The 27,224-nt window shown below is 39.1% G+C and overlaps 1 protein-coding gene across 7 annotated transcripts in view; it reads left to right on the top strand.

The window, feature by feature from the left end:
• The window catches only part of HIVEP2 (HIVEP zinc finger 2), a 237,244-nt gene that overhangs the window by 150,000 nt on the left and 60,020 nt on the right, over nt 1-27,224 (top strand). For 5 of the 7 annotated variants that reach the window (XM_023552696.2, XM_023552737.2, XM_023552640.2 and 2 more), the window contains exon 3: nt 9,527-9,594. The exons of the other annotated variants lie outside the window; for them this stretch is intronic. The gene's annotated coding sequence lies outside the window, so the exon portion shown is untranslated. The remainder of the gene's footprint in view (nt 1-9,526; nt 9,595-27,224) is intronic. 7 annotated transcript variants of the gene reach the window in all.

The following is a 27,224-nucleotide window of genomic DNA, read 5'->3' as shown; positions in this document are numbered from 1 at the left end:
TAAAAGAACATTCACAGATGCTCCCCTTTTATTACAAAGGGGTATTTAAAATTATATCAGACCACTCTGTAATGATTATTTTACCTGTAAAAAACTTGGAAAGACGGGATAAAAAGAAGTTAAAAGGGATAGCAGAACAGAGGAAGAAGCAATTGCTCCTTAACCCTGCAAATGCATACTAGTGCATGAGCGTGGTGAACGTGTAAGTGTGTTTAAAATCATCCGGTCACTTGATCCCTCAATCAACAAACATTCTTTGAGTTCCCATTTATCCCAGGCTGGAGGCAGGGAGATATAGCTGAGTAGAGAAAAGGCATGCAGAATTTTAAATTGAAACGCAACCTTCGTATCAGAAACTAACCAATATAAGTAAGTTTCTCTGTTTTATAGTTTCTTTGCAAATACGTTTATGAGGTGAGTATCAGTGGCTAAGAGCTACTGTGGCTAACCAAAAGGTCGGCAGTTGGAATCTACCCAGCGCTCCTTGGAACCCTATGGGGCAGTTCTACTCTGTCCTATAGGGTTGCTATGAGTCAGAATCAGCTCGACAGCGATAGGCTTTATTATTATTATTATGCGCTAATGTTTTTACCCTTCAAAGCTATTCCCTGTCATTTTGAACCCTAATGCATGTTCCACTTCCAAGAATACAATAATCCAGCTACTAGATTAATGGTTTTGCAGCTCCTGAGAGTTAGTGTAGAAATTGCCCGGCGTTCCCATCAGACTTTACCTAATGCAGCGATGGGAATCCCCTTTCCTTAAGATTTGAATTGACAGGACGTTTTGCCCTGTCTCATCAGAATCCCTGGGATAGAGAAGGTCGGTGTGTTTGTTTCTCCATGTAAATATCCTCGGGGAGTTATCCTCGTGGAACTCCCCAAATGTAGCCCCATCTTAGACCTTTGGAGGCACTGGCAAGATCTTTTCAACTAGTGATGACGCTCAGCAGGGGGAAGGTCTATTGAGACTGGGAGACTTAAACCAGTCTCTTATAAGCTAGCTGCACTCAAGTTGACCTCAATTCATGGCGACCCCATGTGTGTCAGAGTAGAACTGTGCTCCACAAGGTTTTCAGAAGTAGATCACCAGGCTGATTTTTTTGGAAGTAAATCACCAGGCCTTTCTTTCGAGGCACCTCTGGTAGACTCAAACCGCCAGCCTTTGAGTCAGCAAACAAATGTGTTAACCATTCACACCACCCTGGGACTCCAAAACAGTTTCTTAAACCAAAACCAAACCCGTTGCTGTTGAATCAATTCCAACTCATAGCAACCCTATGGGACAGAATAGAACTGCTCCATAGGGTTCCCAAGGAGCAGCTGGTGGATTCAAACTGTTGACTTTTTGGTTCTTAGCTGTAGCTCTTAAGCACTGCACCACCAGGGCTCCAGCCAGTCTGTTAAAAACAATAAATCTGAGAGTGCTGAGATATATCCCTTGCCAGTTATTGATTTCTTCTTTCTACCTTCTACTTTTATTTCCTCTCTTTGCCTCCTTTTTTCTTGTATCATTTTCTACTTTTTTTCCAACTGGGAACTGTCGCTGACAGGTTTGTGTCTTGCAGGATTTATCCTAGTTTTATCTCACCATGGTTATGTTGTATGAGAAAACAAGGCATTGATTTTTTCTTCCTATTTGCTTTGCAGCATATATTCATAAATATTTGAGTGAAGTGTAACATGCCACCATGTTTACCTCTGAATTAAATAGTTGAAAATTCAAATTAAATTAAGAAACTGATAGGACCTTGGTGATAGAACTCTTAGTCTTGAGTTCTTTTGTTTCCAAAGCAAATATAAACATAAGTGCATGATATATGTATATATGGCAATAATTTTCATAATTAAAAAACTTTTGAGTTTTTACTGATAATAAACATTAATTTTTAGAGTAACTGTATGTTAATTTGGATATTTATTCCATGTATTTTAAGAATTCCCCAAAACAAATTTGGAAATATTTATCTGACAAAGATAAAATGTTATGTGTTGACTTTAAAATTCTAGAGAGAAAAATAATAGCTAATTTCACTTTCACGTTATTTTCTACGTAGCATACATTTGTGCTGTATTGTTTTCTAAAGTGTATGTATGTTCTTTTTGCATCTTGAACCTGTGCTCTTGGAGGAGAGGACAAGAATTAGAATTGGTCTGATGTGTGCGTCTAGACTGTTCATTCATTCCTTCATGTTAAGGGTGGAAGGATGTTGGTGAATAACTTGTATTTGTCATTCTGGTTACCATAAATGAAAGACACATAAATGTTTTTAACTGGAAAATATAGTATCAATGGGGGGGGGGGCATTGAACATATGAAACCTTAAGGTTGTTGTAAATGGGTGAGGTATTATCTGATCAGAAAGTATATAATGGCATCATTTTGATTATTAATTTGATAAATTATTACATTATTTTACCATTTGCAGATTGAAGGGACATAGTCTTTTAAAACTATCTGGAGCTATGTATGTATTTTTTAAATTTGTGTATTGTGAGCCTTTACCAAGTAACAGGAACAAGACCTGAAATACTTTGGTTAGTATCAACAACTTTCTATTAGTTAAAGTAAATGGAGCTATTCAGAGTCCCCAAATAAGCTTTTCTTTTTAAACTACTTATTTTAGTGGAAATTTCTTGTAAACTAAGAATTATATATAATAAGAGACATTTTAAAGAACGAGTTTTAGTTTTTTAAAAAGAAATTTCTAAAGGAGATATATTTGTGTTTTTGGAAACAGGGTGGTTGGCCAGTGCAGCATATAGGATGTAAGATCTGTTTGTTCTTTTAGAATTTTGTCTAGAATATAGAGGTGATTTAGTAGATGAAGATAATCATTTAGCTGAAGATATTTGTCAGTTTATTTTAGGTATGTATTGCTGGAATTTAATCACTTATAACTTATTTTCCGTGTGCTCTATATTACATGCATATGTTTGATGCATTTTTGAAATCTGATGAAAAATTAAAATAAATTAATTCCATTTTAAGGTTACCACTGTGAATTACTTTTCAGAACAGATGCAATTAGTTAACATTTTCCAAAGAACACGTTTTTAAATCTTTTGGCTCATGATAACATTATTACTGAAATGCTTGCTTAGATGTCTTAGAGAATTACGTTTAGAATGTTCTGTATAATTTCTATAACTTCATTAAATTTAGACTTGTTTGGGTTTGTAATAATTTGCAAAATGACTTATATGAAAGATGACCCTTGATAACCCAATGGCTTCTAAGTTTATTTCCTAACATGACCAAACGTTTGGATAACTGATTTCCTAACTGAATAATATCTACATTACGTGGCAACAAATAAACATTACAGGAGTAGTTAACTGTGTGTGTGGTGAGGGAAGGGTAGTGGTTAACTGGAAGTTGAAAGACCATTGGTGGAAATGTCAGGAAACCGGGGTTATTGCCCTAGATCTCGTAGAATAGTTTACAGACATAAGGCAAGTAACTCAACTTGCTCCTTTTTTACCACCCATTCCCTTGATTTTTGTGGTGTATTAAAAAATAACAACAAAACAATTTCAGTATCGATCTTCAAGACCTCTGAAATTCTTTCTTGGTCTAAAATATGAAAACCCAGACTCCAAACAGATTTTCAACCCAAAATTGATATGGATTGTTATGAGAGTCAGTCTTTTAACCCAGATATTTAGGAAGTATCGTTCCTCTAAATTTCCAAGTGTGAAAGAGACAACCCTATTCGAAACATTCTCTGCGCTCATGTAAGTTGTTGACAAAAAAAAGAAAATTGTTATGAGATTTATCCTTCAGGTGTAAGAACCGTACAATGAACAAAAATGTGAAAGGGCTCTTTTTGAGGCCCGCTTAATTCTCTTTGGCCTCTGCCGCCATTCTTCCTCCTACTAGGCCTTAATTTTAATAAGTCTGGTAAGGAAAGGCACAAGTGGTGTGGAGGTGGGGAGCCCATGGCAGCCAAGAGCCTTGCAGTCAGGGAGAAGACAATAAAAATGGAAAAGAGGTAAACCTAGTAAATGGTTCTGTCTGTGAATTATGGAATTTATCAGACTCCATTTGCAGAACTCTCTCCTCTTTCATTCCCATAGCTGAATCCAGTGAGTGTGTGTTATCACTCACTACATTCAGCTCTGGTTTTGTAACTGGCTGAGGTGGGGCAGAGGATTTCCAAGATGGACAATGAAGGGAATAGCAATTGCCTCCTTAGCTCCTTGGACTGGATTTGAGCAATTGTGTTACATGGTTGCAGGGTTTTTGTGATAAACTTTGTGAGAATGGAGTAATAGTGGGGGCAAAAACCAGATGAACTGCTTTCATGACTGTCTTGGGCAAAGAACTGATTATAAAGCAAGCTTTTGGGGGGGGAGGGGCTTAAGAACATACAACTGGGGAAAGGGCTATTGCCACCCAATACTTGTGGGGTTTAGCCCACACACATCCTTATTAATTTGACCAGTGATTAAATCTTTATTTGTAAAGAATATGAAGCCCCAGGAATTTCATCTGACAAGTTCCAGTTGTGGATTTGATGAGAATAATTTTTGGGCTCCATTTTATTATTTCAAACAGTAATTAAATCTTCATTAAATAAATAATTTGTAATGTTCTGTTAGTGGATTTTATATAGGTCGTGCTTGACAAAAGTCTGCTTACTTTCATTGTTTCCAGCTTTAAAGATTTAAGCAGACTGACTGTTTTTAGATTTTCCGTTGCTTTTTTTTCCTCAGCATTTTCAATTTTTGAGCTCCAAAAAAGAAGCTACATAAATCAAGATCTCAATTTATATGCATTCTCTATGGCCTAGAAGATTTTCAAAGAAAATGTGATTTTATTCAGAGTACACAGAATATCAATCTATTTTCATGAAAAAATCATAGCTCAGTATAAAAATTCAAAAAATTAAGCCTTTTTATAAGTTATTTTTCTTCTAAGGTATCCAAAATTACATATTGAAATTAAAAGGCAAATACATATTTTAATGGATGAATAAAAGATTTTTAAAACCGAAATTAATTAAGTAAATCTGAAACTTTTCAATGTATTTTTTTTTGAAATTTAATTAAATGCTATTAAACATTTTTATAAAAGTAAAATGATTTACAGGTTTAGAGTTCAATGCCATTTAGATGTTAATGTAAAGAATTAGTATCATGCTTCATGCAATTTACATCTTCACAAATTTATGAATAATAAGAACTGTTTAAGCACAAATGTTCCTCAGGTGCCGTGTGCAGTTGTTCCAATGACGGTACTAGTTTGCTAATAACAGTAGATCCACTGGTGGGAACACTTAGAGAAGCAAGAAAAGGAATGCTTGGGATTACCACCTATTGTTATAGAAGCACGTATTGCATTTATGCTGTCTGAGAAGAATGGTTGACTAGTTACTGTGTCTTTTCATTAATGACTCTCAAATATTCCTTGCTAATTAAAATAGTGGCTAACTCAACAGTTTGCAGTGTCCACAAACCTACAAACCTTCAGGGCGTTCTAACTTAGTCACTTCTTGATTGGAACAAAGAGATGGGCAAGACGTGGAGAAGTATTTCCTTGGGACCTCAACAGGAGCAGCCAGGAGCTAGGCTGTTTAGGGTTAAAAATCATCTGGTTGTCAGTGACAAAGCTGACCATGTATTTTTTAATAAATGCATTTTGTATGTGTTTGTGATACGTGATAGAGTCCCTGGGTGGTGCCTATGGTTAATGTGCTCCGCTGCTAACTTAATGGTTGGAGGTTCGTGTCCGCCCAGAGGAGCCTCAGAAGAAAGGCCTGGTGATCTACTTCCAAAACAATCAGCCATCAAAAACTCCATGGACCATAGTTCTACTCTGACACACGTGTGGTCACCCTGAGTCAGAGCTGACTTGTTGGAAACTGGTTTTTGTGATATGTGGGGTTTTCTAAAGCATGTGGCCCAGGGCCGGAGCCCCTCTTTCCTGGACCTGTGTGCTGTACTGGCTGTGGAAGCCGCATCAACTGTTCTCTCTCCTAGCACCATGTGCAGATGCAGTCACTACTTCCTCAGGACACTAGGGGGAGCTGGTGCAGGAAGGCAGAAATGGCGGCTGGCGTTGAAACTGGCTGGCAGAAGGCCTGTGGACTCTTGTAAATCTCCCTTGATGGAATCCCAAAAATAGTTTGGTTGGGACTTTTCAAAGGGACTAGAGGCCCTGTGGAAACTCTGGTGGTGTAGTGGTTAAGAGCTACGGCTACTAACCAAAAGGTCAGCAATTTGAATCTGCCAGGTGCTCCTTGGAAACCCCATGGGGCAGTTCTGCTCTGTCCTATAGGGTTGTTTTGAGCTGGAATCGACTCAGAAGGCAAGAGGTTTGGTTTGGTTTGGGGTGGGGAAAGATACTTCTATCCTGTAAATGTTACACTTTTGGAAAGGGTCCAGATATCTTTATTTCCCCCTTGTGAATGTCCTCTGTGGAGGGAGCCAAGAACACAATTTAATCATTGATCCTCTAACACTGTAATCATAAAGGAATTTATTATTTACCTAAAAGTCCCTAGGTGGTGCAAACAGTTTACACTCAACCGCTAACCTAACAATTGGTGGCTCCAACCCACCCCGCAGTATCACGGAAGAAAAGGCCTGGTGATCTCCTTCCACTAAGATTACAGCGAAGAAAATCCTATGGAGCAGTTTTACTCTGACACACATGGGGCCGCTGTGAGTCAGAATGAACTCAGCAGCAACCGGCAACAACAACAGTATTTACCTGGATTAGGGATCTTAGTCATGAATGGATAGAATTCAGAGGATCTGAGAATCTGGTTGAGAAAAAAATTATAACTTTGATTTCACTAACCCCTAACTAAAATTTAGCACTCCCTTCAATTATTAATGTAGGCAAAAAGTGACAGTAGTTTTAGTGTATCTGTGGCTGTGTCATCAATAGGAACCACAGATATTTTCATATCACTACTGTTGTGGCTGACATACTGAAATATCTTTATTTTTTTTTTATGACTATTCAAAATTATGGTGGCTGTTAGACCAACGCTGTATCTTGTTTCCAATTATTAACAAAGAATCACGTATTTTCCTGTCATTTTCTTTTTGTTTTGAGATAACTGTATTTCATTATAATTAGTTTTCTTTGTAATCCTATGTATTTCATGTAGCTTAAAACAGCACGCTAAGAAGGAACCCACAGGCTTCATCAGACTGCAGAAGGGGGTCATGGTGGTAGGAAGAGTAAGTTCTGATCTTGAGGATGCTCCATATTTTTTACTGCAGAGGAGCAAGGCCCTGGAGACCATGAGTTACTTCAGGTCACACAGTGGAGCAGGAATTAAAAGTGGTGCCCTTCCTGCACTGTGTGGCCTCCTGACACCTCAGTTCAGATCTGAGTGCCAAGGGAATGAGCTCCTTTATCTTATCCAGCACCCCTTTTGGTGACAGTGAAGGCTGAGTCAGCATGATGGAGTTGAGAGAACCTCTTCTTTGTTTGCAGTTCCCTGGCTCGTGGTCACCTTCCCCCACCTCCCCTCTGCGGAGGCAGTGGCCAGGTGGATGGTGAGGTATGGTCAGCTCCAGCAGTACTTGCTCACAACACCACAAGGCATGTTGCCCTGAGGGTTTACCATAAAGAGAGTTAACCTTCATTGCTGGACCCTGTTTTATTGAGTGAACTCTAGGCAATATGGGTATCCTCATACTGTGGGGAAATTTTTCATCCAACCCAGTGGGCTGTCCTAAAGTAATTTAGGAACTTTTGTTATATTGTTTCCTCCTCAATTTTAGACTAAGGTGTGCCTGAAATAGGAGTCCTGGTGGTACAGTGGTTAAGCACTCAGCTGCTAACCAAAAGATGAGTGGTTGGAACCCACCATCCACTCTGTGGGAGAAATACGTGGCAGTCTGCTTCCATAAAGATTTACAGCCTTGGAAACCCTGTGGGGCAGTTCTGCTCTGTCCTATAGAGTCACTATGAGTCGGAATCAACTTGACGGCAATGGGTTTGGTTTTTTTAGTGCCCGAAATAGCAATAGAAAAATACAGAATGAATAGTCAACATTTACAGTTTGTTTCTTAGTACCATTTGCAAACACTGTATAATTCTCTTGATAATTCTAACAATATTAATATTATCCCCATTTTGTGGATGAGAAAACTAAGCCCCAGAAGTCAGGTAATTTGCCTGATGTTATTTAGGTATCTAGTAAGTAGTTTTTTTTTTAGTAAGTAGTAGAGATGGAATTTGAAAGCAGGTATTCTCACTCCAGAGTCCATGCCCTGGGCCACTGTGCTACATGTTCAGTTACTACGTCTGTGTCTTACACCTCAGTTGTCCGGTCTCTTTTACTTCGGTTTGGGGCTGGACTAGGAATCCTTGTATCTGAGATGAAGGTAGCCTTTGGATTATTTTGATGTAGTCTTGGGAGGAACTTTCCCCCGTCTATCAGAGTTGTCTCTGAAAGGTACTGTGTCATTTGGTTCAAAGTCTGTTCGGTTTTAATCCCTTGTTTGTGCATATTCAGGCAATATGGAGAAGGAAAAACATGTTCAAACCCAAAAAGTTGAGTAGTGCTGCAAAAATGCTCGATTTGAATTAACTTCGTCTCTATTTCGAGGACATAACAGTACCTTGGCTTGATCTTTGCTTTTTGAAGTCTTCTCGTCAGCAACATTGGCAACTACTACATCTTAGAAAAGTTACATCTGAATTCTTGTGTTTTGAGAAAAAAAATGTTTGTTAGTGTTTCTCTTCTTGAACACTAGTTGATGGTTTGCCAACTAGTTAAAAGTCTGCAACTCCGAGTGCTGGCTGAGAAGCTAAGCTTGCTATAACCAGTCATCCCCAGATGGCTGGATTCTGTTTTGTACCAGTTTAATAGATTCTCAGTGGTTGCATACTTAGGGTTATGAGGTGTACTGTTCCATTTATTTGTGCCAAGCATACACAGAACATTATTTGATAGGTTGAGACAGATGGTATAGCGCAAACTAAAATGATGAGGGAGAGAAGCAACAGTAAAAAAAAATTTAGAAAAAGGGTGTTTGATTTCCTAATTCACGTTTGGAAAGGAAACTTCAGCTTCTGTGATTGACTAATAAATGCAGTGTTGCTATGTAAGACTTGCATTTGCTAACGTCTGTTTTAACAGATATAACTGAGTAATCAGCAGGAAACAATCTTTTCCTTCGTGGTTGCTGTTCCAAACTTTACGGAGTCTCCTCCAGGTAGAAAAGGTTTGGACCATTGGAAGATGTCAAAAATAGATTGGAGTATTTCAGAATAAGGTGCTTCACCGCCAATACCAAACACAACAGAAAAATTCCCAATTTTATTTTTAAATAAGGAAAAACACACACAGAGATCCATGTGTGTATATATATCCTGGCGGAGTAGCCCTGATAAGAATAATTAATCAGTCCTTGTGCAGCTGCTTCCTGACATTTCTGCAAATTGTTGTGGAAAAATTAATGAAGGTTAGATCAGTAATGGTTTCAAGCTTGGCCAGTGGAAAGTATGACAGTGTTTCCATCAGCAATTAAGTTGGGCTGCTTTCTTTTTTCTATAGGGGAAGTGGTATGATGTGTGTTCTCCACAGGAAATGGAAAACGACAGCTGAGCCGGCTGTGCGCACAGGTATGGAGGAGCACTCGGAGCGCTCGCTCGGCGGGGCTCTCCGCGATTCGCTCTACAGATTTGCATTTTCTGCATTTTGCTGTAGGAGACAGAGAAATCGCCCCTTAAAAAGAGAGTGAGGATTTTGGAGTTTTATTCAGCTTCCATTTTGGACACATGGATATGCTGTGGACCTAAACTTTGGGAACCAGAAAGTGGAACTTATGACAAACAGAAAGTGAAACTCACCTATCTCGTTTGATTTTTCAAGGCGAAGGTAGCTAATACAGGCCCCATTCACATCCTGTGTGACCCTATGGGATTTTCCCCAGTATTAGTTACAGTTTTTCCCATAGGGTCACACAGGATGTGAATTAAAGTAAACACTTAACAAGCATGATGAAAAGGAAATTAGCTTTCTAAATGATCCTTTCACTATGCGCATCCTGAGTAATTAGAAACATGGGAAAGGGTCCTTTCGGTGTCTCATTATCACATTGTTACATTATTAATGGGGTATATTAATATTCTTCCCTATTATATATGAAATTTGGTTCCTTGTATATCAAACTAAATTATACAGTTTTTCCTTTTCGGAAAAAAATATTAAAAAGCCTAAGGAATCAGTAGGCCAGTGGTTCTTTGCCTTTTTGGGGGGTACAGAGGAGTGTTTCTAGGCCCCTTTAGGACTCTGATGAAAGTCTCCTGAGCCTTTCCCCCTGAAAAAAGGCACACAGATACGTTTTGCATACAATCTGGAAGTTTCACAAATGGCTTAAGTGATCTTAGACCTCAGGCATTTTTCCTAAGATTTGGTTTTAAAAGCTTAAAAAGGGAAACTATTTTTATGGGGAGATAGAAAATTATAGCTCCAGCTATGAAGTGTTAATTCGTTCCAAGTAAAGATTTTCTAAGAGGGAATTTAACTGTGGCAATAGTAATTCCTTCCCTGTTTCCCTGGGCGAACACTTACTTGACCTTGGGAGGGAGCTTTTCTACTACCAGAACTCTCAAAACTGGGTTTGAAGCCACCTGCGCCACCTTCTAGCAAGTTGCTTTAGTGTTCTGCCTCAGTGTCACTATTTCTAAACTGGTAGCAACAGTAAGATAACATATGATAACATATATAAGGTGTCTGGCAAATAGCCCACACCTCTGCTCTGCTTTTCTTCCTTCCCCTTTTGAGATCTACTTTAAATGCCACTTTTCTTGTACATCCTTTTGCAACTCCGCAAGGCAGATTTTTTTTTCCCCCGCTTTCCTGTTTGCCTTCTTATATTGCTTTATAAATTTCCTTGCTCTTAAAATTGTGTTATCATTCAGTGCTATCTCAAGGTGTGAGCCTGGAGGATCTTTTATCTTTATTAGTAATGTTTTGCTTATTCTATACATGCTGGGTCTAGCACGATGGTTGTAGGCATTTCCTGTTTATTATATAGTAATAGTCTAGTGTTTATTTGAGATGAAATAATTTGGATTTGGGCTTATAATTGTTATTAGATTGTATTTATGTATTTATTGTATTTATGTGATACTAGTCAGTGCAATGAATTTATGTTACCACTAGTCAGCTCAATGAATAGGGAAGACCAAAGAACAGTTGATGCATTTTAATTATGGTGTTGGTGAAAAATATTGAATATGTCACAGACTGCCAGAAAAATCAACATATCTGTCTTGGAAGACGTACAGTCAGGATGTACCTTAGAAGCAAGGATGATGAGACTTCATCTCACCTACTTTGGACATGTTGTCAGGAGAGACCAGTCTCTGGAGAAGGACATCATACTTTGTAAAGTAGAGGGTCAGTGAAGAAGAGAAAAACCCACAATGAGATAAATTGACGCAGCGGGCTCAAACATAGCAATGATTGTGGGAATGGTGCAGGACCAGGCAGTGTTTCGTTCTATTGTACTTAGGATCACTGTGAGTGGGAACTGACTCAACAGAACCTAAAAACTGTCAGCTCAAAACAGAGGTCAAATTGCCAGTTTACAATCAAAGTGAAATTTAGTGGGAGAACAGAGTGTAGAACTAAAAGTGTGTCTTTTCTACCTTTGGTTATAAACCAAAACCAAACCGGACTCGTTGCCATCGAGTCAATTCCAACTCATAGCCACCCTATCGGACAGAGTAGAACTGCCCCTCAGGGCTTCCAGGGAGCAGCTGGTAGATTCAAACTGCCAACCTTCTGGCTAGCAGTCACACTCTTAACCACTGTACCACCAGGGCTCTCTAGAATATTCTGAACCAGAACCACTGTATTTTGACTGGAGTTTCAGTCAGATTAATCAGCAAGTGATTCACACTAAAAAGAAAAAAAAGAAACTATTAAATTTCTAAAATATATTTTTTTTAATATCTGAGTCTCAGGAAAACGTGGGCTCGCCAAGCCTTAGTTGTACATGTACATAGTGTTGCTGTGAATCAGAACCAACTTGACAATACCTAACAACAACAAGCCTTAGTTTGTATTTTAAGTTTTAGAATTTGAGGTTAAAAGATAGTTTGAAGGACATACATATCTGCCTTTCTTCAGATTGTTTCTTAAATTCTCACATGCCCTTGCTAATGCTACTCAGCTTGAGTTGAACAAAATAGGGCCTGTCCTCAAGGACCTGTCATTCTTCAACTCCCATTTCTTTCTCTCACTTTCTCTATACCAGCTGTACAAACGATTTTATGGGCAACTTAAATAAAAAATTTACATTGAACCAGATTGTCTTAGTACTTCAGCAACCCAGCAGCAGTAAGCCCTGTTCTTTCTGAACATGATTAATGGTATCCAACCAGTAAGCTATGATTTAGATCCTAGAGCACAAAGACTGACTTTGAGCCAGGAAAGTCTTAGAAAAAGGAAACATATACTTGGCTGCAGGAGGTCTTAGAACAAATTTGTGTGGGAAAAACAGCAGTGAGTTAGAATGGAGAAAGAAGAATGAAGGCGGCAGGATATGGTATCTGGTGGTCTGGGGAAGGTCTTTGACAAATGGGGAGGAGTTGTAATATACGGAGTACTAGGAAATCATGAGTAGAGTACTAGATGAGGAGATACGCAATGGGGCCAGGTCAATGGAAAATACTTCAGAAATAGAACTAAGGATCCATAGAGGGGCTAGAGGTGTTGAGTTGAGTGATGAGGAGGTTGTCATGGTTGACATGGAATATGAACAGAGAGGCTTGTGCCTGTGAGATGCAGATAAAGAGAGGAATTTAGAATATATAAGGAAAGGAAAAAATTACATGTTGGAAATGGGCTAAATTTGGGGGCAAAGAACAAAATAGGGTTGAAGATTTTGCTTAATAAATTATTGGTCGTAAACTCCTCTCATGAGATGCACAACCATTTTTTTGCTCAGGCATTTCCGCCTCCTGGAAAGCCTTGTCTCTGCTTGTCAGAGTTTTCAAGCCCTTATTTAACTTCTACCAGCTGCATAAATATTTCTTTCACAACACTCGCTCATAGCAATCTCTCTTCTACTGTGCTCGTATAGTACTATTATAAATGTAGCGGCACTTAATTTATGTTTAAAGTTGTAATTTAACTCTTTACCTGAATGTCTTGTCTCTTCAGTGGACTTCCAAACTTGAGGAGAATCAGATAGTATAAAAAAATACTATCTGTTGTATAACACAAAGTTATGTATACAGAAAGTACTCAAATACATTTTTAATGAATTTTAAAGATAACCACGTTTTTACTATGTCCCTGAAACTTCACTATGTGTGACAAAAGAAGACACAGTCCTTATTATTACAGTACAGATAAATTAGATATTTTGTTTAGAAGACTAGCAATATTATGGGAATTTGGAGTTAGAGAAAGATTGTTTTTGAGTCATCTAAATTTTCTACAATTAAACTTGACAATGTATGTAAAATGTTTAGTACAGTGCCTGACAGAGTGGTTTTCCCATAATTATTTAATATCATCACAATTATTATTAATGTAACCTGTTGACTAGGCCTCCCATCTCTAAAATTTTTAAAGATTAATCTATATTAGTGATGTCTTATTTTCTGCCTCCTATTTTTTTTTATGTGATAAGAATCTGGTTTCAACACCTCAGTTCTTCATGTGAAAAGCATCAATTTAATTGGCAACTCCATGGGACATTTTTTATTTCTCATTTGATGAGACTTTTCTGTTGCATTTGACACTTTCTCCTCCTTGAAATATTCTCCTCCTTTGGTTTTTTGGATACCATTGTCTCCTTCTCTACACTTTCTCCAGCAACTCCTTTTCAGCCTATGTTCCTCCATCAGCTCATTAAATGTTGCCATGCACAGAGTGGTGTCAGAGGGCTTGTTCACTTCTCTTTTCACTCTACACAATTTACAAGAACTGAGTACGCTTGTTCTCTTTCATTCTTCTACTACTGTTCCATAGCAGACGCTCTAGTTTTCTATTTCCATGTATCCAAGTATCTATTAGTTATCTCTGCTTAAATAGCCCAAGTAAACTTTCAAATTTAATGTGTTCAAAATCATATCTTTTCCACAAATCATATATTTTCCTCCTTATCTTTCCAGTAAAAGTTCCACCAGCCTCATAGTCAAAAAGTTCCACCAGCCTCATAGTCATCTCGGCTAGAATCCTGGAATCATCCTTCACTCATTCCTCACCCTCATGCCACATGGACACACATGGCCAATTTCCAAATTCTGTTCATTCTTCTTCCTAAATATCTCTTTAATCAGTTTTCTTGTAAATGTGACCCATCCAATTTCTCATCACATCTCCCAGGACTGTTGCAACTGACTCTTGACTGGTGTCCTTACCTTAAGATTTCATCTATGTCTGGTAAGATCTTCAAACTGCTTCCAAAGCTGTCTTTCTTAAATCTAACCGTTGCCCAACTTTTAATGGCTTCCTGTTGCTTTCATATAAAATTCAAAATCCTTACCATGTTATGCAAGGTACTTTATTATGTGGACCCACTTTTCAATTCCTACTTCATTTCTCTCATTTCATTATTATTCCCATGTAACTTACACTTCAGTAATACCCAAATCTTAATTATTCCATGCTTCTGTGCATTTGCAGTTGCTACTTCCTCTCTCTGTAATGTCCTTTTCCAGTTTCTCCATTAGGTGAATTTCCACACATACTTCAAGATATAAAGATCATCTCATTTTCAATTTTACTTATCCTCTCCTTCACCCCCACCCCAGCACAGTTAGCCACCTTCTTATTTCTGCTGCAACAGTGTTTTGTCCACACTTGACCACATATATGGTATCAAAATACTTTTCACTTATCTGACCCTAGACTGTAAAGTCTTTGAGAATTAAGTATCTAGCAGGTCTGTGTTGGTCACTGGAAATATAATGATGAATAATTATATTTTCAATGACCAACATAGTCTTGGTAGGTATTCAATAAGGTGATAAAGGAAAGATTTTTTAAGAGAAACTGAATATATGCTCTATTTTTAAAAATCTGAATTGATCACGAGGCATCCAAATTTAAATATCTTGTGGTTTATAAATTACTGAATTTAAGTGATTTAACAGTGTATCATTTCTTACAACACTAATGGGGCAAATTTAAGGAAAGACTATTAAATCTGGGTGTCATCCATGTGCAGATGGTAGAAAAATCTTGAGTGTGAATTTTATTTTCTAGAATCCAGGAGATTGAACAACAGCTACTAGAAAAGAAGTGGATTCAGAAAATGGACCAGTTAAAAACTAGATCAGAAAAAAGACCATGGGCTTTCATTATTACAGACAGACAGACAGAAAAGCCAAACTAAAAACTGAAGAGTTTTTTGTAAGTTTTGTTAGTCCTCATTTACCAATAAATCTTTCTAATGATGGTTATACACAATTTATAATACCTACCAATGATAAAAGTATTATAAATTGTGTATAACCATCATTAGAAAGATTTATAGTGAGCTGTTTCTGTAAAGTCATATGCTTTTATTGTTGTTGTTGTTAGATGCCATCGAGTCGGTTCTGACTCATAGCAGCTCTGTGTACCACAGAACAAAACACTGCCTGGTCCCGTGCCATCCTTATAATCGTTGTTATGCTTGAGCCCATTGTTGCAACCACTGTGTCAAGCCATCTTGTTGAGGGTCTTCCTCTTTTCTGCTGACCCTGTACTTTACCAAGCACGATGTTCTTCAGGGACTGATCCCTCCTGCACAACATGTCCAAAATATGTGAGACTCAGTCTTGCCATCCTTGCTTCTAGGGAGCATCCTGGCATTCTGGATGGATTTCTTTTATTAGTAGAAAAATAAACCTTCTTTACAGTGTTAAGTTGATCTTCAACTACGTAGTGAGTTTTGTCTCAACCTCAGGACACCTGACCTCATTGAACTTTAACACACTTTTTAATTGTGGACTTCGAGTAGGCCATGTATTTTGTCTCTCTCTTGCATTTTGAATAGCCTCTTTTGCTATGTGTTCAAGTACACTAATCTTTTCTTCTGTAGTATCTAAGCTGCCTTTAATGACTAACTTGCCATCCAGTGAATTTTCCACCTCAGATTTTGAGGTTTTCATCTCTAGTATTTCAATTTGTGTCTTTTTTTTTAATGTCTTCCATGTTTCTGCTACTCAACATGCTCATTTTTTACTCTAGCTTGTTGAACGTATGCAATACAGTTAAAGTAACTGTGTTAATGTCCTTTTCTACTAGTCCTGTTACCTGCATCGTTTCTGGGTCAGTTTTGATTGACTGATTTTTCTCCTAATTATGGGTCATATTATCCTGCTTCTTTATATGTCTTGTAATTTTGGATGGATGCAAGAATTTTACCTTGTTGGGCTCTAGACACTTTCGTAGTCCTAAAAGTATTCTTGAGCTTAGTTGTGGGACATTGTTGAGATCCTTGGAAACCTGTTTGATCCTTTTGGATCCTGTTTTTAAGCTTTATTAGGTAGGACCAGGACAGTGTTTAAAAAAAAAAAAAAATAGGGTTATTCTTTCTCCACTATCAAGACAAGAGCCTTCTTAATACTCTAACCAGTGCCTCATAATTTATGAAATTTCCTTTCAGGTGTTGCGGACAGGCATTATTCTAGGTCCTTTGTGAGCACTGGGCGCTGCCTGCTCTAACACCTTCAAGTGGCTCTTCCCCTGGTCATTGGTAGTTTCCTCTTATGTATGTGCTGATTAGTATTCAACTGAATACTTGACTTGAAATCTCCCTAGTTCTCCCCACGCAGCACTTTCCTGTCTTGTGCTTTGCCCTATGATCTCTAGCCACCTTATCTTCGATGGACTTCTATCCCCATGGCCTCAACTCTAGGAGACAACTGGTTTCCTCTTGAGTTTCTCCTTCTTGTGCCAGTGGCTGAAAACTTTCTCTAGGCAGTAAGCCGGGGCAAATGGGGGGCTCACCTCATTTCTTTTCCTTTTCTCAGGGATCACTGTCCTTTGTTGCCAGGTGTCCAGTATCTTGAGACCCTTTGTTTCATATATGTTGTCCACTTTTTTAATTGTTTTCAGGCAGGAGAGTAAATCTGGCTCTTGTTATCCCATCTTAATCCAAGGTGGTGTCAGGGCCAAATATTTCCATATTTATTTAAGATTCATTACCTTTTGAATTCAAGATGCTGTTAGAATAATTTTTAAACAAAGGATTTAATTTAATGTACACATCTAACATAGAGCGGTCTGCGTAATCCATGTTGAAAGAATGCTTTACAGAATATTTCATATCATGATGCAAGGTATCGTTGGCTGTATCTTTTCTAAACCATTGATCCATTTTTAAATACTTAAAGTTGTGTCATTGAAATTTGGTTGCAAATTTGTGAGACTTTAAAAATAATGGCTCTTTTTTTCTCTTTATTCTTAAAAGCAGCCACATTGTGTGTCAGGGGAAGGAGGGGAAAGACTTGTGACACGTACGAAATTTTAGCCATTTTACAAAATGATAGGGTTTAGAAGATGCAAATAGCGTGGTTTGGACAAATCCACCTACTTAAACTCCTGTTGGTAAGGAGCCAGGTTTCTTAAATTGATCTTAAGCGATCATTTTGCTTTCACTGACGTCTGCATCTGCAATGGAACAGTATTTACATGCGTTGCATTTTTAATACTGTGTCTTCTAGTGCCTCTGAGCTCATTCTGTGATGGAATGCCGCCAGATCCCTCTCTCTCTCTTTATTTCTCCTGCCCCATCCCACCCCACACGTCAAGAAAACATCTATGTGTTCCAGAGAATTTCCTGATGTACTGCTCTTTGAAGGTGATGACATTTGTTTACACAGGAAGCTAGGCACTAGATTCTTTTCTTTGGAGACTGTCAGAAACACATTTCCACTTTGGTTTTTCTCAGTATGACATACGTATGTGCCACTTACATATTTAATGTTTGGGAGGCATGGAGATTGATGAACAGTTCCTGATATGGAGTGCTTTTATTGACCTACTTTAAATATTTAATGTTAAGAAAACATCCTCTTTCCTCTCCACTGGTTTTTTTTGTTTTGTGTTTTTAATGAAGTTCTGGCTTATGGCAATCCTATGGGTGTAGAGTAGGTCTGTGCTCCATGGGGTTTTCAAGGCTGTGACCTTTTGGAAACAGATTGCTGGGCTTTTTTTCTGAGCTGTCTCTGGGTGGGTTCGAACCTCTAACCTTTCACTTAGTAGTCAATTGCTTAACTGTTTATGCTACCCAGGGACTCCTATGTCAATATGGGGCTGCTAAATTAACTTTTTAAGTTTGATTTTTTTTTTAAATCACTGAAATTAAAACAGTTTACATATATTCATTTAATTAAATATATCAACATTTATTTTTATCTGTCCTCCTATATATTAATTATAATTGTTAACATTTATGGAGCGCAAACTTCATGCCAGGATCCCTGTTAGGTACCTTATTTACATAACATTTAGTCCTCACAGTATCCTGCTGGGTAGATATTGTTATCCCCATGGTAAACCAAAAACCAAACCCATTGCCATCAAGTCAGTTCCGACTCCTAGGGACCCTATAGGACCCTATAGAACTGCCCCATAGGGTTTCCAAGGAGTGCCTGGTGGATTCAAACTGCTGACCTTTTGGTTAGCAGATCCTCGTGGTAGACAGGAGGAAATTGGCTCAGAGATGGCAAGTGATTTGTCCAAGGTCACATTTCTAGTAAGAGGCAGAGCTGATTTTCAAGACTGGGGGCAGGCTAGGTCTGCTGCCCTCAGAGATTTTGGAGCATAGCTTGGGTTTAGTAATGAAGATTGCATGTAGTAAATAAAATTTCTGAATGTTAGCTAAGTATTTCTAAAATAAAACACTTATGAAGACACATGTATTGAGAGCCTACTGTATGCTAGATCCTGTTCTGGGGATGAAGGATACAGAGATGAACAAAGCTGACTCCTTTATGAAGAAAGAAGCAAGGGGAGCAGCAGTTACAGTGCAGTTTGCTAGGCCCTGTTACTGAAGAGTATGTGTGTACTCTGCCAAGAGAGCAATAACAGGATGGACCCAGCATCTTGTGGGGAGTAGGGTTGAAGAGTCTTCTCAGAAGGCTTCAAGTAAGAGATGATACTAGAGTTGAGCTGTGAAGGAATAGTAGGAGGTGGTGACCTTGACTATCCCTGACAAAGTTAAATTCAGAATAGAGACTTAACGTTTGTCTGGGATAGTTAAAGCCAACTCAGGTCCATCTACTAACGATACCTGGAATCTATCCCTTACATGCATTAAGCTGACCGTGAGGCATATGTGCTACAGCCAAACATGCCATATTGCTTTATTTCTGATGTCTTGAGCACATATTCTTTGAATGACCTTTTACTGGGAGTTGTGTAGGCTATAAAAATGAATATAGTTTAGCCTTCAAGAGCATCTCATTTAACAGGGAGAGAAGAACTGTATCCATAGGTTTATGAAAGAAGGAAGCCTACAGTATTCTTTTAAGTGGAATAGCAGTGCACTATGGCACAGTGACAAGGGAAAGATCACTACCAGCTGGGACTCATTATGACATTTATCTATGCATCCCCCATCCATCTACTAGATATGTACAGAGAACTTACTATGTACCAGCCATCATGGAACAGCTGGTACATGAGCTAGCGCTGGTGTCTAGGTAGGTTTTGATAATCATGAATGATGTCAGTGACAAGGGAGATCTGCCAGGTAGAGCTCATGGTAGACATAGAGGAAGATAAGGTTGGGCAGGCAGATTTTGGAGGATCATAAATGGCAGGTTCTAGGGTTTGAAACTTGGTAGGAAATGGGAGTTTTTGAGCAAGAAAACAATAAGATCAGAGATTTTGCTTTAAGAAGCTTCATCTGCTAGCTGTGACTTGTGGGTTAATTTGATGAGGGAAGAGCCTGAAGGTGAGAAGACTCCTTGTAGCTGGCCTTAATTACCCCTGTCAGTTTGCCTAAGGCCTCACCCCATGGGCTTTGGACCAATGGTCACATCCTTTGTACCTCACAGCTGCTGTCCTTCAACTGGTGGGCTCCCTGACCACGTGAACAGTCTCTCTCCCAAGAGTCAGTTTGGCCTCTGGTACTACAGCCTCTCCTACTTCAGCAAAGGGTTTGTCTCCTGGGGTAGTTTTAATTCATTAAAATTGTATGACTATTATACTACACTATTCAATGTATGTGTACACATTGAAGGCACTGTCTTTAGCAAACGTAAGGCCATATAAAAGCAATTCATGGTACCACAGTTTCTTTGAGGGAGGAACTAAATATGATTTTAAAATAGAATTCACTTCAAAAAAGTGATTTATCAAAATGGTGATCATATGTCTTGGTTTGTTGGGAACCAAAATTAAACCAAACTTGTTGCTGTCTAGTTGATTTTGGCTCATAGCAACCCTATAGGACAGAGTAGAACTGCCCATGGTGTTTCCAAGGCTGTAATCTTTATGGAAATTAATGATATTTTTCAATAATTTCTGCATTCTGTTGGATCACCTTTCTTTGGAATGGGCACAAATATGGATTTCTTCCAGTCGATTAGCCAGGCAGCTCTCTTCTAAATTTCTTGGCATAGACAAGCGAGGCGAGTACCTCCAGTGCTGCATCTATTTGTTGAAACATCTCAACTGGTATTCCGTCAATTTCTGGAGCCTTATTTTTTGCCAGTGCCTTCGAACAATATCATTAATATCACACACAGGTAACATTTTGCTAGAGATAATTTAAAAATGGCTGCAGCTGGACATCAACAGGGAACTGTCAGAAATTCAAGCCAAATTCAGAGGAGGATGTGGAACAAGGAGTATCATTGTTGATGTCAGATGAATCTTGGCTGGAAGCAGAGGATACCAGAAAGATGTTTACCTGTGTGAAGGCATTTGGCTGGGTGGATCATAAAAAATTGTAGATAACATTGCAAAGAATGGGAATCCCAGAACACTTAATTGTGCTCATGGGGAACCTATACATAGACCAAGAGGCAGTCATTTGAACAGAACGAGGGGATACTGTGTGGTTTAAAATCAGGAAAGGTGTGCATCAGGGTTATATCCTTTCACCATACTTATTCAATTTGTATGCTGAGCAAATAATCCAAGTAGCTGGACTATATGAAGAAAAACCAGACATCAGGATTGTTGAAAGACTCATTAACAACTTGTGATATACAGATGACAAAACCTTGCTTGCTGACAGTGAAGAGGACTTGAAGCACTTACTGAAAAAGATCAAAGACTACAGCCTTCAGCATGGATTATAGCTCAACATAAAGAAAACAGAAATCCTCATAATTTGACCAATAAGCAACATCATGATAAATGGAGAAAAGATTGATGTTGTCAGGGATATCATTTTACTTGGATCCACAATCAACAGCCATGGAAGCAGCAGTCCAGAAATCAAACAATGTGTTGCATTGGGCAAATCTGCTGCAAAGGACCTCTTCGAAGTGTTGAAAAGCAAAGATGTTACTTTGAGGACTAAGGTGCCGCTGACCCAGCCATGGTGTTTTCAGTCTGCTCATATGCATACAAAAGCTGGACAATGAATAAAGAAAACCAAAGAAGAGTAGACACCTTTGCATTACGGTGTTGGCAAAGAATATTGAATATGGGCTGCTAGAAGAACAAGCAAATCTATCTTGGAAGAAGTACAGCCAGAGTGCCCCTCAGAAGCAAGGATGAGACTTGGTCTTACGAACTTGGGACATATTACCAGAAGGGACCAGTCCTTGGAGAAGAACATCATGCTTGGTAAGGTAGACAAAAACACAAACCTGTTGCCGTCGAGTCAATCCTCACTCAAAGCGACCCTGTAGAGAGGGTCAGCAAAAAAGAGGAAGATCCCTCCATGGGGGTGGATTAACAAAGTGGCTGCAATAATGGGCTCAAACATAGCCAAGATTGTAAAGATGGTGCAGGACCAGGCAGCATTTTGTTCTGCAGTACATAGGGTCTCTATGAGTCCAAACCGACTCAATGGCACCTAACAACAACAACAGTCTGTTTGGAAGCAGACTGTCACATCTTTCTCCCATGGCATGGCAGGTGCGTTTAAACTGCCAACTTTTCAGTTAGCAGCCGAGCACTTAACCACTGGGCCACCAGGGCTCCTTGCCAGGGATAGCCTGAGTATTAAGTATTAATGGTTCCCCTTTTTACTTTCAAAAGTTTCGTGATTTAAATAATAAATTTTATGAACACCTTGTTTATGGAATGGGTGGCATAAATGGTTAAGTACTTGGCTATTAACTTAAAGGTTGGCTGTTTGAATCCACCCGAAGTGCCTTGGAACGTTGGAAGACACGCCTGGCGATATACTCACAAAAGATCAGCTATGGATAACTCTATGGAACACAGTTCTCGGACGTACATGGGGTTACCATAAGTCAAAATTGACTCATTGGCTACTGATTTGGTTTTATTTATGAAATATATAAATAATCATATTGTTATTTCTAGTTTTATGTGATTATTTTGTCTCTCAAATAAGCTACACTTGAGAACATGAGTATCTCATACCTTCTTTCTCCAAAATCGGCTGTGTTGCATTGTACTGACAGTGCAGTGGCATGAGGGCATGTATACAGAGCAGTGTGCCTAAAAAACAAACAAACCCACTGGCATCGAGTCGATTCCAAGTCCTGTGTTGGTATTGACTATGATCTAAATGCTGCTTTTATTATGGGGATGTTAGTTAATGTGTTGTTGTTACTGATAGCTGTTGTCTAGTTGATTCTGACTCATAAAGACCCCATGTGTTATGGTGTTATGGAGTACAGTTTTCTTGGCTGTAATTTTTATTGAAGCAGTTCTCCAGGCTTTTTTCTGTGGAGCCACAGGCAGGTTTGAACTACTAACCTTTAGATTAACAGCAGATCACAAACCACTTGCACTACTCAGGTTCCTCACTTAATGTATAGATGTATCAAGATAATATGTAAGCCTAGAATAGTTGTTCTGTTCTGTGATGGGAGGGTTCAAGGCAAATGTCCACGAGGCAGAACTTCTCTAGGGCAAACATCATGTCTGTTGTTTCCCCACTCTGTACCTAGCACCAAGCACAATGTCTAACACTTAGTATGTCTCAATAAGTATGTCCTAACAATGACAACAAATGAATGAATGGCAAAGTCTTGAGCACTCCACATATCAGTATTTCACGAGTCTCTACCGAAGTCTTTGGTCCATTGTAGGTGGTGAATGAAATATACATGCAGTTGGGAGGCAGCTCAGTTGTCACCTCAAAGAGTTCATGAGAGGGTAGAGCTAGGTCAGGAGAAACCTCTCAGATTTTCTTGAAAACTGTACTCATAAAGCATCTATTTTCTGAGTAAGCACCTTCCCTAGAAGAAAAGTGGAAGAAGATATCTTCCAGTAAAATTCTGCCCTAATTGGTAAGCCCTGCAGAGCAGTGAATGAAGGTAGGACCCCTCTGTGCCTCTCTTCCACCAAGAGGAAGGGCAAATTCTGGGTGGAAGTTTCCTGACTCTTTTCTGTTTTTCTAGCTTGGGTGGAAGGGGAACTGGTTTCTTAGCATTATACTCTCTGAGGCTTCTTGGAATATTGGGGGGGTAGAATATTGGGGGGTCTTCACCAAGCAGCTCCACAGTTTCATTACCTGCTTAGCCTCTGAAGGCACCTGAATGGTGAATGTTGTTGTTCTAAAATTGACCCTAGTATTAAGCTCGATCAGGAGAGCTTGAGCCCTATTGTTCTATGTACCTTCCACAATCCTCACGTTTGTGGGGCAGTAAATCTGCTTTAGTAGTGGTGTAATTTCATCTGAAATTAAATGGGCTGGCCTGGCCATCACCATGTGTAGTATTCATTTATAATTATTCACAAGTCCTTTGAGCTCTTTACAACTGTGGCGTGATTGCTTAAGCTATGAGCAAATTCTTCTAATTATACTTTATACAGGTTGGGTGAAAATAAACTGGCAGTGTGCTTCTATATGTAATTAAAGTTTGAACTGAAGTTGGCCACACCGTATCATTGTAAACTTGCTTGCAGACTTCAAAAAATCCTTAAAGGGCATTTTGAAAATAGGTATTTATGTTTAAGGGGTCCTTTAGCTTAGAAGTTGAAACCGTTACGAGTTCAACAAAGGTTTTATGAAGATGGGAGAATTTCATGCTTTTCCGGGGTAATTTCAGCTTCCTACCCCAGAAAAGTCAGGGATCATGCAGGGACAAACCCTCCCATATACACCAGAAGCCAGAGAAGAGAGATTTCCTCTTTGGGACTTGGGAAGTGTATTGTGGCCCATGGGTATAGGGAGGGAAGAATCACTTCATTACTTTCCCTTCTGCTTTTGTCCTGTCCTGAGTTTTACTGCACAGCCATGGGGTAAAGGTAAATACTGAGTTTATTTTCAGTGCAGGTGTGTCTGCTCTTTTGAATTTTGAAAGGGTGTCTTCTCTTTGTGTCCTGAGTTACTTGTGTACGTGCGTGTGTGTGTGTGTGTGTGTGTGGTGCGAACAGTTAAGTAAGTGCTTGACTACTAGCTGAAAGGTTGGCAGTTTGAACCTACTCAGAGGTGCCTCTGGAGACAGGCCTGGCAACCTGCTTCTGAAAGTCACAGCCTTGAAAATGTTATGAAGCAGTTCTATTCTACACACATGGGGTCGCCGTAAGTTGCAATTGACTAGATGGCACCTAACAAGCATATATATATATATATACATACACACACGCACACACGCATACATATAGTTTTGCAGTTCAAATGCATCAGCTGCTCCTTGGAAACCCTATAGGGCAGTTCTGCTGTGTCCTGTAGGTTTGCTATGAATCAAAACTGACTAGACACACCTAAGGATAATATATATATATATACACATATGAGTGCTGGTGGTACAATGGTTAAGAGCTCCACTGTTTGAGCTGCTCTGCAAAAGAAAAGACCTGGAGATCTGCTTCCGCAGAGATTACAGCCTTGCAAACCCTATGGGGCAGTTCTACTCTTGTGCTGCAGGGCCACTATGAATCAGAATTCACTCGACAGCAATAGTTAGTCTTTATAAAAGCAGACTGATCCCATGTTGCTGCTGGTGGATTAGAACTGTGAACCTTTCAGTTAGCACCCAAGCGCGTACCCACTGTGCCACCAGGGGTCCTTTCAAATATATATGTATACACATATAATATATATATATATTTCCCTCCGACATTGGTTACATCTGCAAAAGATACAGACAGCAGTTATTTCACAGCAAGCCCTGAGTCTTTGTGCCCACGTAGTGTAGGTGAAGTCTTTTTTCACCCTCTTCTTCCACTAATTATATGCCTTGCCTAGGCAGCTGTAATTATTTCACCAGCATCTGTGAATCCTATGTCATTTCGCTTTTAAAATATAGTCAGGAAAATAGCCGAAATGAACCTATTTTGAGAGCTTATGTGGTGAAGCAAACTCCACTGAAGTAAAGAGATCCCCAGGGCTGGAGCATTTAACCACACAGTTTCAGCAGCTGAAACTTCCAGGTGACTATGAAATACGGGCATATGCACTTAATTTCTAATATGAGCTTAAATTTACACTTGACAGATTCTTTTAGTAAATAGCAAATGTGCTAGAGTCTTCACCTGATCAAATATGAATTTTAAAAAGTACTTTACATACCACGAAGCTTTATATGATGCCCTTTAAAAAAAAAAAAACCGCGTTCATGCTTAGCGTACTTAGTGACTATTTAACACAAGAAATTTTTAATGTCTTTTTCATCCATTAGTTTGATCAGTTTTTAAAGTCAACTGATTTTCAAACCACTTAGATATTAAAGCATCAGAGTTTCATGATGTAAAGCCTAGCTTAGCTAGAGAACCATGGCAGGACTTTACCTCTCAATATCACAAACATGGAAAATTCTAAACAAAACCACAGCAAAAAAAAAAAAAAAAATTATGTCCTCCCTATCCTTTCTTTATGTTTTGCCTCTGATTCTTCTCTCTATGTGATATTCCATTATGAGGCATTGTTTTGAACATTGGGGCTTTGCTTACGTTGCTTTCCCTTTTTCTTTTGGCAATTTGGCTTTCTATCCTTAAAATTGGGTTCTAGATGTGTTAGGGGAGTCCGTGGGTGTTGCAAACAATGAATATGTTTAGCTGCTAACTGAAAGGCTGGAGGTTCAAGTTCACGCGGAGGTGCCTCACAAGAAAAGCCCGTTGATACACTTCCCCCACAAAAAATCAGCCATTGAAAACTCTTGGAACACAATTCTACAGTGACGCATATGGGATCACCATGAGTCAGAGGCAACTTGACTGCAAATGGCTTTAGTGCATCAGGAAAAAGAAGGCAAACAATGATTTGTAATATTAAATGAACTAGACTTGAGAACATGCTTTATATACAGTATTCTTATTTTTCCTCCTTCATTACTCTGTGATCAAGAGTTGTATGTACTAGTTGGTTCATTCACACATCAGGAAGCACCTTTTAAGTTTCTAGTATAAGTGCAGCAGAGACTGGCTGGCCGTTCACCAAATCTGTGTCATGTTCTTTCTGAGCACTCGTTTTGCAATTAGATGAAGCCATATACTGAGTTCCAGTGAATGGAAGGGAGCCCTGGTGGTGCAGCGGTTAAGCATTTGGCTGCTAATCAAAAGGTCGGCAGTTTGAATCCACCAGCCGCTCCTTGGAAACCCTATGGGGCAGTTCTACACTGTCCTGTTGGGTTGCGATGGGTCAGAATCGACTCCACAGCAAAAGGTTTAGTGAATGGAAAGTGAGTAGTGGGAGTGCTGTGTGTAAATTTAAGGTGTGATTTATAAAGCCTTCCCATGTGTGACCCTCTGTGCTCCCCCCTTTCTGGCAGCTTAAAACAAACAATCATAATCATGGTGGCTTTGAATCCTTATTGCAAATGGTGAAGCCATAAGTTTGAAGGAGTCTGGGTTCTGAAATTACTCTTAGAGGGGAGCCCCTCCATCTATGAAGACACTCATTTTAGACTGTAACTGTGAATGGCATGTCCAAAGTGGGCAAGTTGAAGTCTTGCCGTCCACACTTCTAAGAAATATTCTGGTTGTATTACTTTGGACACGTCACCAGGAAAGACCAATAGTTAGAAAACGATATCATGTTTGGTAATGTAAAGGGTCAGTGAAAATGATGGAAATCCTCCATGAGATGGATTGGCACATTAGCCACAATAATGGACTCAAGCATACCTATGGTTATGAGAATGGCCCCAGACCAGGAAGCCATGAATTGGCACAGACTCAACAGCAACTGGTA

The sequence above is a fragment of the Loxodonta africana genome, chromosome 1 (genome assembly GCF_030014295.1).
Source record: "Loxodonta africana isolate mLoxAfr1 chromosome 1, mLoxAfr1.hap2, whole genome shotgun sequence".
NCBI lineage: Eukaryota > Metazoa > Chordata > Mammalia > Proboscidea > Elephantidae > Loxodonta > Loxodonta africana.
Note: the sequence above shows the minus strand (reverse complement) of the source record. Positions and strands in the feature narration are given on the sequence as shown.